The 11,166-nt window shown below is 41.9% G+C and overlaps 1 long non-coding RNA gene across 2 annotated transcripts in view; it reads left to right on the top strand.

Annotated features, from left to right (window-relative positions):
• The first annotated feature begins 6 nt into the window (after window positions 1-6).
• LOC109369662 overlaps window positions 7-11,166 on the top strand; it is a 28,024-nt gene continuing 16,864 nt past the window's right edge. Inside the window, exons 1-2 of one of the 2 annotated variants that reach the window (XR_004161092.1) lie at window positions 7-134; window positions 462-612. This is a non-coding gene — a long non-coding RNA (uncharacterized LOC109369662). Of the gene's footprint in view, window positions 613-11,166 lie in introns of both variants that reach the window. The other variant, XR_002119055.2, reaches the window with a different exon arrangement.

Below are 11,166 nucleotides of genomic sequence, written 5' to 3'. Positions count from 1 at the left end.
CGTGAGGGGCACGTGGCGGGTCCTGCTACTGGCCTCCGCCCGCGGAACTGTCCTGGTTCCGGCCTCACGGCAGCCGAGGGGCTGTGCGGAGGTCGGGGCCACTCATGAGCCTCCGTTCCTGCCTGCGGGCTGAGGTGGGAACACAGAGCTGTGGGTTCGGCCTCTCTCTGTGGGTAGTGGGACTCAGAATAAGAACAGGGTGAGATGGTGCAGTGCAGTGTGTTCCCCATTTGACCTAAAAGCTTGGGAAAACCCACAGCTCTTCAGTGGTGAATGCATGTATTCTAGGAGGGAAGCAGGTCAGCTATGCAGCGGTGTGGCCCTGTGCCCCAATCCCAAGCTACAGCCACAGCCCTGCTCCTCACAAAGCCAAGTGCCCTCCTGGGCCGGCTGGTTTACTGAGTGTAACGTTTCTGTATGAGGTTTCCTGTTTTGTGGTTGCCCAATGCCTCTTCTTGAAGGAATGAGTTGCCCGCGTCTACGCTGGTGACAAAGAAGTGGAGCTTCTGAGTCAGCTCTGTGCTTGGGGCTTCCATTATCTTCTGCTTCCTGCGTCGTTACATCCTGGTGAGCCCAGGAAAGCACCAGCTCTGCGCTTCCCCGCTGACTCAGGTAATTACTGGAATTATCAAAAAATGTTCTCTGTAGTCAGAGCCTCGGCTTTTAAATAACTGACATGGCAGCATCAGCGTTCCTCGCCATCCGTGACATACCTCTGTGATATCCTGTCCCGTGGAACATAGGCTTCTGTTTAGGTACTTCTGTGGTGGTGTCATTGCTGAAGGCCTACAATGTAGGCCTTTAGAGCACCTTTCATTGCTACGAGTTGGCATGCATTAATCACTAACCACTTGAGGAAAAGGAACGAGCTTGCAGATGGAGTGAGTTCACTGATTGTGTCTGGAAGCATGGCCACAAGTTCCCCAGCTGAAGGTGTAACTAGAGGTACTAACACTGTAACGACTGCATTGAAACAGATTTTAGATATTCGTGTACCTTTATGCTTTCTGAATTAGTTTTTAGAGAAACTACAAATATTGCATTACATTTGGGATGTGTGGTTTATAAAGTCTTGCTATCTTTGTTATTTTTAGTTCATTTAAACTAATGCTGCTTGAGCTGGGTCCAGCCCTAAACCTCTTCCTTACACATTAGCAAGCATCAGGTTAGCTTTGTAGCAAGCTAACAGAATGTGTTCAGGTAGGTCTGTATGCTGATTATTTATTTGTTGAATTTGCTTGCATACAACATAAATGATTTCCTGCAACTGATTTTGAAAGTACAATGAATGCAAAGAAAAACACCAAAATCTCACATTCCTGTTCTTTTTCCCTAGGTGAATTAGATCCTGCATGAAAATAATCACTGTCTTATGGATATTGTATGGCTGTTAAAATTTTGCTTCCCTTTATTTTTTTGCAAGTGCCAGTGGGCTAGACAGGTATAGAAATAAACATAGACATGCATAGGAAACAGTGCATTATACAGAATTAGAGTTTGAAAACTTGAATGATCTGAACAAGTAGGTCATTGAGGACACAGTACATAAGAATGCTCAGTCACAGTCAGATGTTGTCTGTTACAGATATTTGTTTCTCCTTCAATATACATTTTTTTCAGAACAATTCAAAGACCATAACTTCCTCATTGAAATCATCATGGCATGACTACTTTTCATAGTGAGAAAATATTGATCATCTAATTATCATAATGATCATAATGATCATCTAATTTCAACCCCCTGCTATGTGCAGGGTCACCAACTGCCAGACCAGTCTGCCCAGAGCCACATCTAGCCTGACTCTGAATCTATCCCTGAGAATTTTTTTCTTGTGTATGAGGTGTTTCAGCTGACTAACAGAGTGAAGTTACAGCACAGATAATGGAAAGTGCTATCACTATTTCAGTATCTGATAAGCCAGAAGGAAGGAACAGAAGATGAACGCTCAGCGAATGTGTGTGTAAATGTGTGAAAGAACAAGAGATATACCAAAGTACTTGATTATACTTTGTCACTTATTTTGCTTCTTTATTTAGGGCTATATAAGAAATAGCTGTTTGGGCAAGCTAATTGTCAGGTTTGACTGTAAGAGTAAAGAATATAAAAAGAAAAGCCCTAAAAATGAACCTGTGATTACCTCCTACCCTGAGGGTGAAGGGACTAAAAGAACATTTACAGCTGCTGGCAACATCCTGCTTTGATGGTTAATTGCCTCTTGCGGTCAGATCACCGAATTTAGATGGGCCTGGCTGATTAAGTTTCTAGGTGTAACAATTATGTCCAATTCATCTCAGTGCATGTATTTGAAAACAGGCTCTCAGGGCTCGAACTTGTCGGAAGAGGTTTGAAGGTATCACGTAGATTTTGAGTCTCCACATAGAAGACAGAAACCCATGTTCTGTACAATATTCAAGATGAGAAGTGGTCTTAACAAGAAGTGACCTCTGCCAAGAAGGTCTCTATTTTGGGGGGTCAAAGCAGTGACTGGGAAAGAAGTGAAAAACTTGCTAGATAGAAGCTGAAACAAGGTTCTTGAGTCATGCACCAGCGCTAGGAGGTTATCAGTTCAACTTTCCTGATCTTAACCAACAGCCCAACAGTTTTAAGAGAGTGAACCTGAAGGAGGAGTTTGAGAAGTGTTTATAAACACTGCCTCTAACAGCTGATTTACAAACTGGATGTGAGATTGCTGTACTGTAACATCCACTCAAGTGTCTTTCTTATCCAGTACCAAACATGGTAGACAAAACAATGACTACACAGCGGTACATTTCAGTGGAAGAGCCACGAGATACGCACTACTTGAATGAATGTCTCACAAGTGCAGTCAACAGCTGTGTAAACAGTTGTATAAACTACATATACTAGACAAGAACTCAAAAATAGCATGTAAATTTCATATTGACATTAATTCTACATGGCTGGGAGGGTTCGTCCATGTACTCAGACCTTTATCTGCAAATAGTCTCAACTATGCAATGCTTCCTGCTGAAAGAAGGTATTAAGTTCCACAAAAGCTCTAAGAATGTAGGGCCTTTTTTGCAGACATTCAGAAATCCTCTTTCTGAATTTGTCCATGGAGTCAGGACAGGGAAGGATGAGGGACAGTTCCTTTCTTTTCCTAGTTCCTATCCTTTTACCAGTGAGTTCCTTTACCAGTGTTGTGCCAAAAATGCAGTCCTGGAATGGAGTGTGAATTCTCTGTAGCGCTCCCAGTCAGCACAGGAAGGTGACAACTGGGTATCAGTGACACTTGCTGTCACATACAGTCTTCTACTGCTTTTATTCTGTTGCTAGTAATTGAAAGGTCAGCCAAATTTTTCTTAGACAATTAAGTGACATTTACACATAGGAGACTGCAAAGAGCTGGAGATTCATTTCCAAATGCTGCTGCAAACACAGTCTGATATGTCACCACTGCCAAGGTATGAATACCATTGAGCGTATTTTTAAGAGCTATACTGTGTGTGGTCCATTTAGAAAAGCAACTACTGCTGTACTGGCCCAGGACTCTATCAAGGTGCAGATTTTATCTTGACAGGTGTTTCTTTATGCAGCCTTTTAAACAAAGCACGATCCTCGCGAAGGGCAAAAGACCAATCTTAATACAAGACTATGTCTGGAAATGGAAAATCACAAGTGACAGTAGGACTGCCAAGGGTAGGGTATGTTCCGCTCCGTTGGTGGCTGAGAACCAAACTGTCAAGGCTCCTGCACTGAGTGCTTGGATGTAGCTCCTCACTATCTTTCGGGAGGAGTGTTGAGAGGATGGATTGGAGAAAAGAGGTGAGGTGCAGATGATTGTTTCATCCTTCAGCAGCAGTACAGTAACAGTGTGTTCCCCCCCTCACTCCCAGATGAACAATCTGGGAGGTGGCTGCAGCAATGCTGCCACAGGACAAGGATCCCCATACCAGTTCTGTGCCCAGTGTGCCAGGGTTGCAGTCCAACATGTGAGGATTGTGTTGTTTCGTGCACTGGTAAAGAATACGCTTGTGCAATCTGCTGTTTGCTTAAATACTGTGTAGTGGATCAGATTGCTGAGTCTGTTACAACTAGTTCTCTTACATAAAAGTGATCTAAATCCAGCACTATTTGGATGGCACAGAATTGTTTGAGGGTGGCTTTGAATGCTTACAACTGCTACAGGTCCTGCAAGGAGCCCAAGTAGATTAGAACGTGGTTATAACGTCCCTCCATCCTGCTGTCCCCTGAGGACAGAATGCTTTATAGGGTTTACTGGCATCAGCACAATATAAATGGCCTTCTGGAAGTGCTTCTCTTGAGGAAGAGCTTCCTACAATTGTAAAGTGTACCCTTCTGCATTTTAGTGACTCTGACTTCAAAGCAAGGTGGTCACAAATGTCCCTAGTAATATCAGACAAAGAAGGATACAGATTTCTCCTCCCGATCCAACACTGAAACAGCAATTGCATTATTCATGTGTGGCTCATGGTTTGGTGTTCAGGCTCAAGGGAATGAATAACCAGAAAGTAGATGGGGAATTAAACTCATTTGGGTTCTTATTTACATGCTGGTGTAGTTGTTTCCTGTTCTTGGCTGTAATTTGAGGGTTTTGATGGTATTGTAAAGTGCATGTTTTTACACTTAGGCTGAAAAAGTTTGAACTTGAGATGAACCCAAATCTCATACCAGAAAACCTCATGCTGAAAGGAAGTGCAAGTCTGGATCTGAACTCATCTTTTGTTAGAGCATTCTTGCAAACAGGAATTTGTGTGTTGTGGTGACGCTTCAACCGTACCCATTCACACCAAGCTCTGTCATGGGTTCGTAGCACTGCAAAAACACAGATGGCATACCCAGCATCTTTTAAAGACAGTTCCTAGTGCACTATTTGCTGGACAGACTCTGCTTGAAGAAGTCTCCCTCGGGGCTATGTGTGGCTCTCAGCATGGCCCGGCAGTATAGCAATTAGCAGATGTAGACGTTCCATGTGAAGCAGTTAGGTCTTTTTTTTGTTGTTGTTGTTGGTTGGTTTTTTTTTTTTGCAATGCCATTTCTGATTGCTGCTGTTGTTACCCAGGCTTAAAGAGATTGCTCCAGCAGAATCTGAAGGTAATGGGACACTTTATGCCAAAAGGGAACATAGGGTAAGAGCTACAATGGACGGGAACAGGAGTCAGCAGCCTGAGATAACATCAGTGACTGGCAGGACAGGAAGCAGTTTGGGATCATGGTTGAGCTCTGCTAGTGGAAATGTATGCTTGTTGTTGGATGTTGTAAAAGAAAGAATGATGTTAGGGAAGTTGTGGAAATGCATTCAGATACTCTTCCTTCTAAGCCTTGGGTAGCTGAAGTTGCTGCATGATGTGGAACCTCTTTCCCTATAGCACCATGGGATGGTTGGGTGTTAAGCCCACCTAGTTAACCCAGTATCACAAACTAAGTTTTCCTCGGATGCTTTGGATCAAGCTTAAAAACCAAATTAGTGTTTCAGTCATTATGTAATTACAGTGATGGAGAATGAAGAAAGATGGCACCATCACTGGCAAGGTGTCTAGAAATGGGATTTCCCCACGTGGCCCTATTTAGAAATTGACCCTGGCTAGCAGAAGGTGGAAAAACAAGCTTAGTCCAGTACACCCTACCTTCTTTCCCTAAACCTTAGTGAACCTGTAAGCATATTCTTGGTGTCACAAGAAAGGACATTGAGTTTCTGCTCCCTGTGCTTTCAGGGAAGGCAGAACACCCCACTGGTGGAATTTGACTGACAAACCCAGGGGAAAAAATCCTCTTACATTCACCAGTAACCTGCTGATGCTGCAAGGCATTAAATCTAATTATTGTCTTAGGGCAGAGCTGCACCTTTTATGAGAGTGTCCCATTACAGAAGGGAGTCTGAATCTCTCAATTCATTTCAGAGGCCCTGGGGAAGACCACGATGATGCCCTCCCCATTCCTGTGCATGCAGGAAAACACTGTCACCAACACTGGATGATGTAGCCTACAAGGATCCTAGAAGGATCACAGAATCACAGAATGGCTTGGGTTGGAAGGGACCCCAAGGATCATCAAGTTCCAAGAATGCTGTCTTAAAGGTATCAGGAGATGGCAACACAATTATTCTTTCTTGTGACCTCTGACTTCATTCATTTTGCTGCGAGGAAATAGTGGCTTGATTCCAAGTAGAAAGTACTACTGCTATTTTCTAAATATTCAATCATTGTGTTGCTACTTTGTATGGGGTGGAACTACTCGTACAACTATGAATTCTTCTAGCTATTTTTTAGTTATTTTTTTCTAGCTTCTCTCACAAACGTTTCCATTGTAAAGTTGAAATATCTGAATCTCGGCCCATTTCCCCAAACCTCACCTTTAATGTTATAATTTTACCAGCTGTTTCTTTATTTTTTAAACCATTAGTAGGCTGACAGCATTTTAAAAATATTTAAACAATTATTGGAGAAATTCTCAGTAACCAGTGCAAGCTGTGATTAGAACAGAAATGGAAAAGCTTGGCTGACAAGAACTGGTTAAGCATGCATTTGCTTTTAAAATAAAGCATATGAATTCTTAAGTATTAGGGCTTATTATTTCAGTTGTTGCACGTCTATTTACTGTCTGTGTGCTACAGACATATATATGCAGCTATGCATATATGCATCAATATAAAAGAGAACATGTAAAATTCACTTGCTGCGGTAACTACTGTGGAAGCCAATAATGGTTGGCTAGCTGTGAAAAGCATGGGAGATAAGAACATGCTTACTATTAATACTGTTCATTTTTAGCAGTGCACACAATGGGGCTCCTATTTTGACATTTTCTTCTGAAATATGAAGTACTAGGCATTGTCAGAGCCAGGATACAGGGTGAGATGGACCTTTAACTGCCTGCTGTAGTGATTCTTATCTCACTTTATGGGGTGAATTAGAATTCTTTGGATCAATGGATGTACACTGTCTTTTCTTGTATCAGAATAACATTACACATCTTCTTGTCATTATAATACACTGCAAGATTTTTTTCAATGTAATGACAAGAGCACGTCAATCATAGGAATTTCATAGTGGGAATTTGCTGCTTATTACATCTTTCACCTGGCAAAATTTTCGCTTTTTCTTCTTGAATTACCATTCAGAAGTTGGTAGCAAAATGTTTGGGATTTAAAAAAGAGGAAACCTCTCTCTCACTTCTGCTGCCAGCAATGGTACATAAGTTATACAGGCATTAACTTCTCCTCTACATCCGTGGTTATAAAAACGGCATGGGCAAAGCCCACACCTTGTTCTGCTTAGATGTCTGCACAGATCAAAGCTTTTCCCTGATAGACACTATTGTTGGAAAACATTAGTATGCACTACCTGTATTTTTCCATGTTCAAAGGAAGCAATCACAGAGCACTGCATTTATTTTACTAGGAGCTCAGTAAATGCTGCACTGTTGCCATTCTGCAACAAATGTATTTTCATGTAGAGGTATTATCTTTAACAGATTCTTTTTGAACTCTAGGAAGTGTGTGATATTTTTATTTTGCATAACGAAGACTGAACATGTAGAAAATTTGATTATTTTAAGGCCTGTAATTCTCTTTATGCTTTTTTTTTTATTAACTGGGAATTTATTCTGTGTAGGCAAGTTCTTCTAGACCCACTGTTAGACCACGGACTCAGTGTATTATCAAGGAAGATGCTGACTAATGGTGTCCACAGGATCCGAAATAATGTGGATTACAGAAGATGCCAATTGTGCACCAGGAAGTTTTCTCTCATAAAGAGCAGACTTAGCTCCAGTGTTGATGGGGCAACTGTATTTAGGTGGCTGAGGTTAGCAAACAGAATCAGCATCTCTGGAGAGAAAGGCACATTTTCAAATATATCTCAGGCACTGCTATGCATTCACAGCTCAACTCATTCCACCTCAGTGCAATTTAAGTGTCTAAGTTAGGAAGATGTTCTTAGAAAAAGGTGTCTCGCCACCTCAGTTTAGCACATTATTTTTATTTTGGGCATTCCATGCATTTTTGCTCAGGACTGTTCGTCCTTCTAACAAATGACTATTTTGAAAGCAATTACAATTGATTAGTCTCAGTTCTCATACTTTGTTAATCTGTAAAACTTCCCAAGTAAAATAGTGACTTAATTGCAGCATTTTGCACCTTGGTATTAACTGGTATTAACTGTACTCATGACCAATTCAAAAATCAAAATAGAAACTTTGTAATAATCTCCTTTTACAGTTTGGGTTATGAGAAGCTGAGAATTCCCTTAGGCTTGATTGATAAAACATGGCATTTGTCCTATTCCTAGGATGATGTTCAGCAAACTTTATGACAGAGGGAAACAGCTGGTAAAGTGGGTTCACGGAAAGGTGAAGGTAATATAGACATAAAAAACAAGAGGATAATGATTTTAAAAGGGATAATAGTTGTAATAACACCATTAACCTTTTGCTTCAAATTATTGAATGTGGGGTCTCTTCAGCAGGCTAATCAAAGGTTTTCATTAAGTGGAATGCAAGAGGAAGTGGCAATATACAACCTGAGGTGATTTTTTCCCCTCTTACAATTATTCACTATCAAACTCATAGTGGAAAAAAAAAAGAAACCCTCTGGCTGTTGAAGACCCCTTGAAGCTGACTTACTTTCAGAAGACACAAACTTCTTCTTCCTGCTTTCTAAGAGCTGCATTTTACAAGGAAAAAAAAAAGAAATGAAAAATAATTTGTTTGAGATAGATTGAAAATTAAAGTCAGAGACGTAAACAGGTAGGGAAGTGCTGCAGGGCAAGCAGAGTGTCAGTACAGACCAGCTGCAAGCTGGCTGTGTGGGGTACCACGTGGAGGAGGAGGATCAGCAGCACCTGTATGGCACTGTGTGCACTGCACAAAGCTGTGCGTGCTGCTCTGCTGGGCACCAGCACAGGCACCTGACTGCAGAGATCTGTGCTGGATCACCTGGGATGTGTGAAGCTCCATGCTAAGCTGCCCAGCTCACTTGTGGTATTTCTACAGCTACATTCTGTCTGAATCAGTAAAAGCCTGCCTTTCCCTCTTTCATTTTACATGCGTGCAGGGTTGGCTAGCAGAGGCAGGCTGTGCTTTGACAGTTTATTCAAATGTTAAAAGGCAAATGCATCGATGGTGGAAAATTGCCATAGATGATAGAAAAGCTTCTGGTGACTTGATGGAATTATTCAGGAATGTGTCTGGTTAGGCAAATCTCTGTCGCATCGTTTCACAGGCAGAGATCTTCACTGTTTACTGAGGGCATCTGTCTAAGGTGTGCATCAGGGCACCTCTGGCTGGAAACCTGCATTCTGTATGCAATCAGCAGGGAGAAAATCACCAAGTTAGACACGTACAGCAAGATTGTCTGACTAGCTTGCTATGTGTCGTGTCAATCTAGTATGAAAGGAATAAGTGTAAGAGGAAGTTTGCACTGCTCCTCACTGACAAAACCCCATACTATTAACAGCCCCCTTCTGTGGAATCAGAAGATGGTGAAAGACTTCAGGAGCAGTGTGCCTTGAATTTGAATTAGCCAGACTGAATTTAAAATCAACAAGCTGAAAGGGCCTGAGATAAGAAGTCGGAACATTCAGGGGAAATGAGAACTGTTCCGGGAACTAAAGGTGAAAGAAATACTATGACACATTAAAAATATTCAGCAAGAAAAGAGGCCCCTTTTCTTTTCCTCGACACCTTTTCTTAGAAGTCATCTATAATCAGTAACCTTTTCCAGACACTTTACCAGGCTGTTTTTAGTAGCAGAATCCTTTGTTTCAAAACCACCCATTGATTCAGTGCCCTAAAAGAGGAGTAATTAAGGTGGACAGAGATCCTGCCCACTGTATGGATGTATGAGATATAGAAGAGAGAGGGAGAAAGGGGAATTCATTTTTCCAAAGATAGTTCTCATGCCATGCGAGTCTGCTCAGTTCATCTTATTACTGATCTGTTCATTTCCATGTGCACACATGCTGATACACATATGTATGTATTCCTGAAGGATAATGAACTGTTTAGGCAGTACTTTGTCAGAATGTCATTTAAAAAGTTACATCTTTTTAATGTTCAGTAGTTTAAGCAAACTCCAAGGTTCTTACTCGGCAATAAACCCATTAAATCATCTTAAATACCATGTCATAATGACAATTTGATGCCACCAGATGTGACACTAGGGATTTTTTTTAAAATGCTTTCCTGCAGATACAGCTTCCTGAATTTTAAATTCTCTAGCTTGTTTGCACAGCTGTTAGATCACAGAGCTCTGCCATCTTTTTGCCTTGCATCAGTTATTCACTAAATTGTTTGTGGTGTGTCTACAAACTCACTACATCTAAAATGTTTAGGCTCGGACCCACTTCACCCTCATAAAGACTCGATAGTTGGGCTTTACATGAGCGGGTATATGAGCATTAAAATCCAAGAGCAGTATTCATTCCAGCTGTGGAGCTCCCTCATGGGGAGATTTCAGAGATGCAGGCAGGACACTGCCTCTCACATACCTTTAGCTGCGTAGCACCTTGGATCTATGAAGAATACAGACACCTGGCCCCTTTCCCTGCTTTTCTCATATTGTCAGCCAAAAAGGCAACCACATTAGTAGTATGGCACCACTTTGACACAAGAGAGACTTGGGAGAGGGAACACGTTAGCAAGATGGTGCAGGAGTCTGAAATGATTGCACAAAGAAATAATTATTTTGCACAATGCATGTTTAAGTAGTGGAGAAAGATATGGAAGGGTGTGGAAAAACTGGAAGCCAATAACAAAACAAGGCAGAATGAGGAGCAAACTGAATGGAGGATAGATTATTCCCTGCCCATGAAACATGGTGGTCTGGGCCAACCTCTAATCCAAAAGTCCCTTATTTCTGGCTCACAGAAAGGAGCAGACTGTCTAAGGAACAATCTGTCTCTTCTCCTGACCACCAGTGCTGGGCCCAAGTCAGGACAGGGGCCTTGGCTGTGATCCGCTGTGTGAGTGACCAAGTCTGAGCTTTTTGTCACGCTGTGACTGTGGGTGGGTGGGTGCCATGTGATGTGATATGACAAACGTGGCCACTCTTCCTCTGAGACATTGTAGCAGGCATGCATTTTCCCCTAAAAAAGGTGATGTGTGTGGGATGTATTCTGGCAAGGACCTGGAATGAGGTCATGAGTAAGCGTGTGCTATAGCAAGTGTGATTGCGTCAGGCAGAA

Source organism: Meleagris gallopavo, chromosome 12, assembly GCF_000146605.3.
Source record: "Meleagris gallopavo isolate NT-WF06-2002-E0010 breed Aviagen turkey brand Nicholas breeding stock chromosome 12, Turkey_5.1, whole genome shotgun sequence".
NCBI lineage: Eukaryota > Metazoa > Chordata > Aves > Galliformes > Phasianidae > Meleagris > Meleagris gallopavo.
This window is presented reverse-complemented; position numbering and strand designations above follow the sequence as displayed.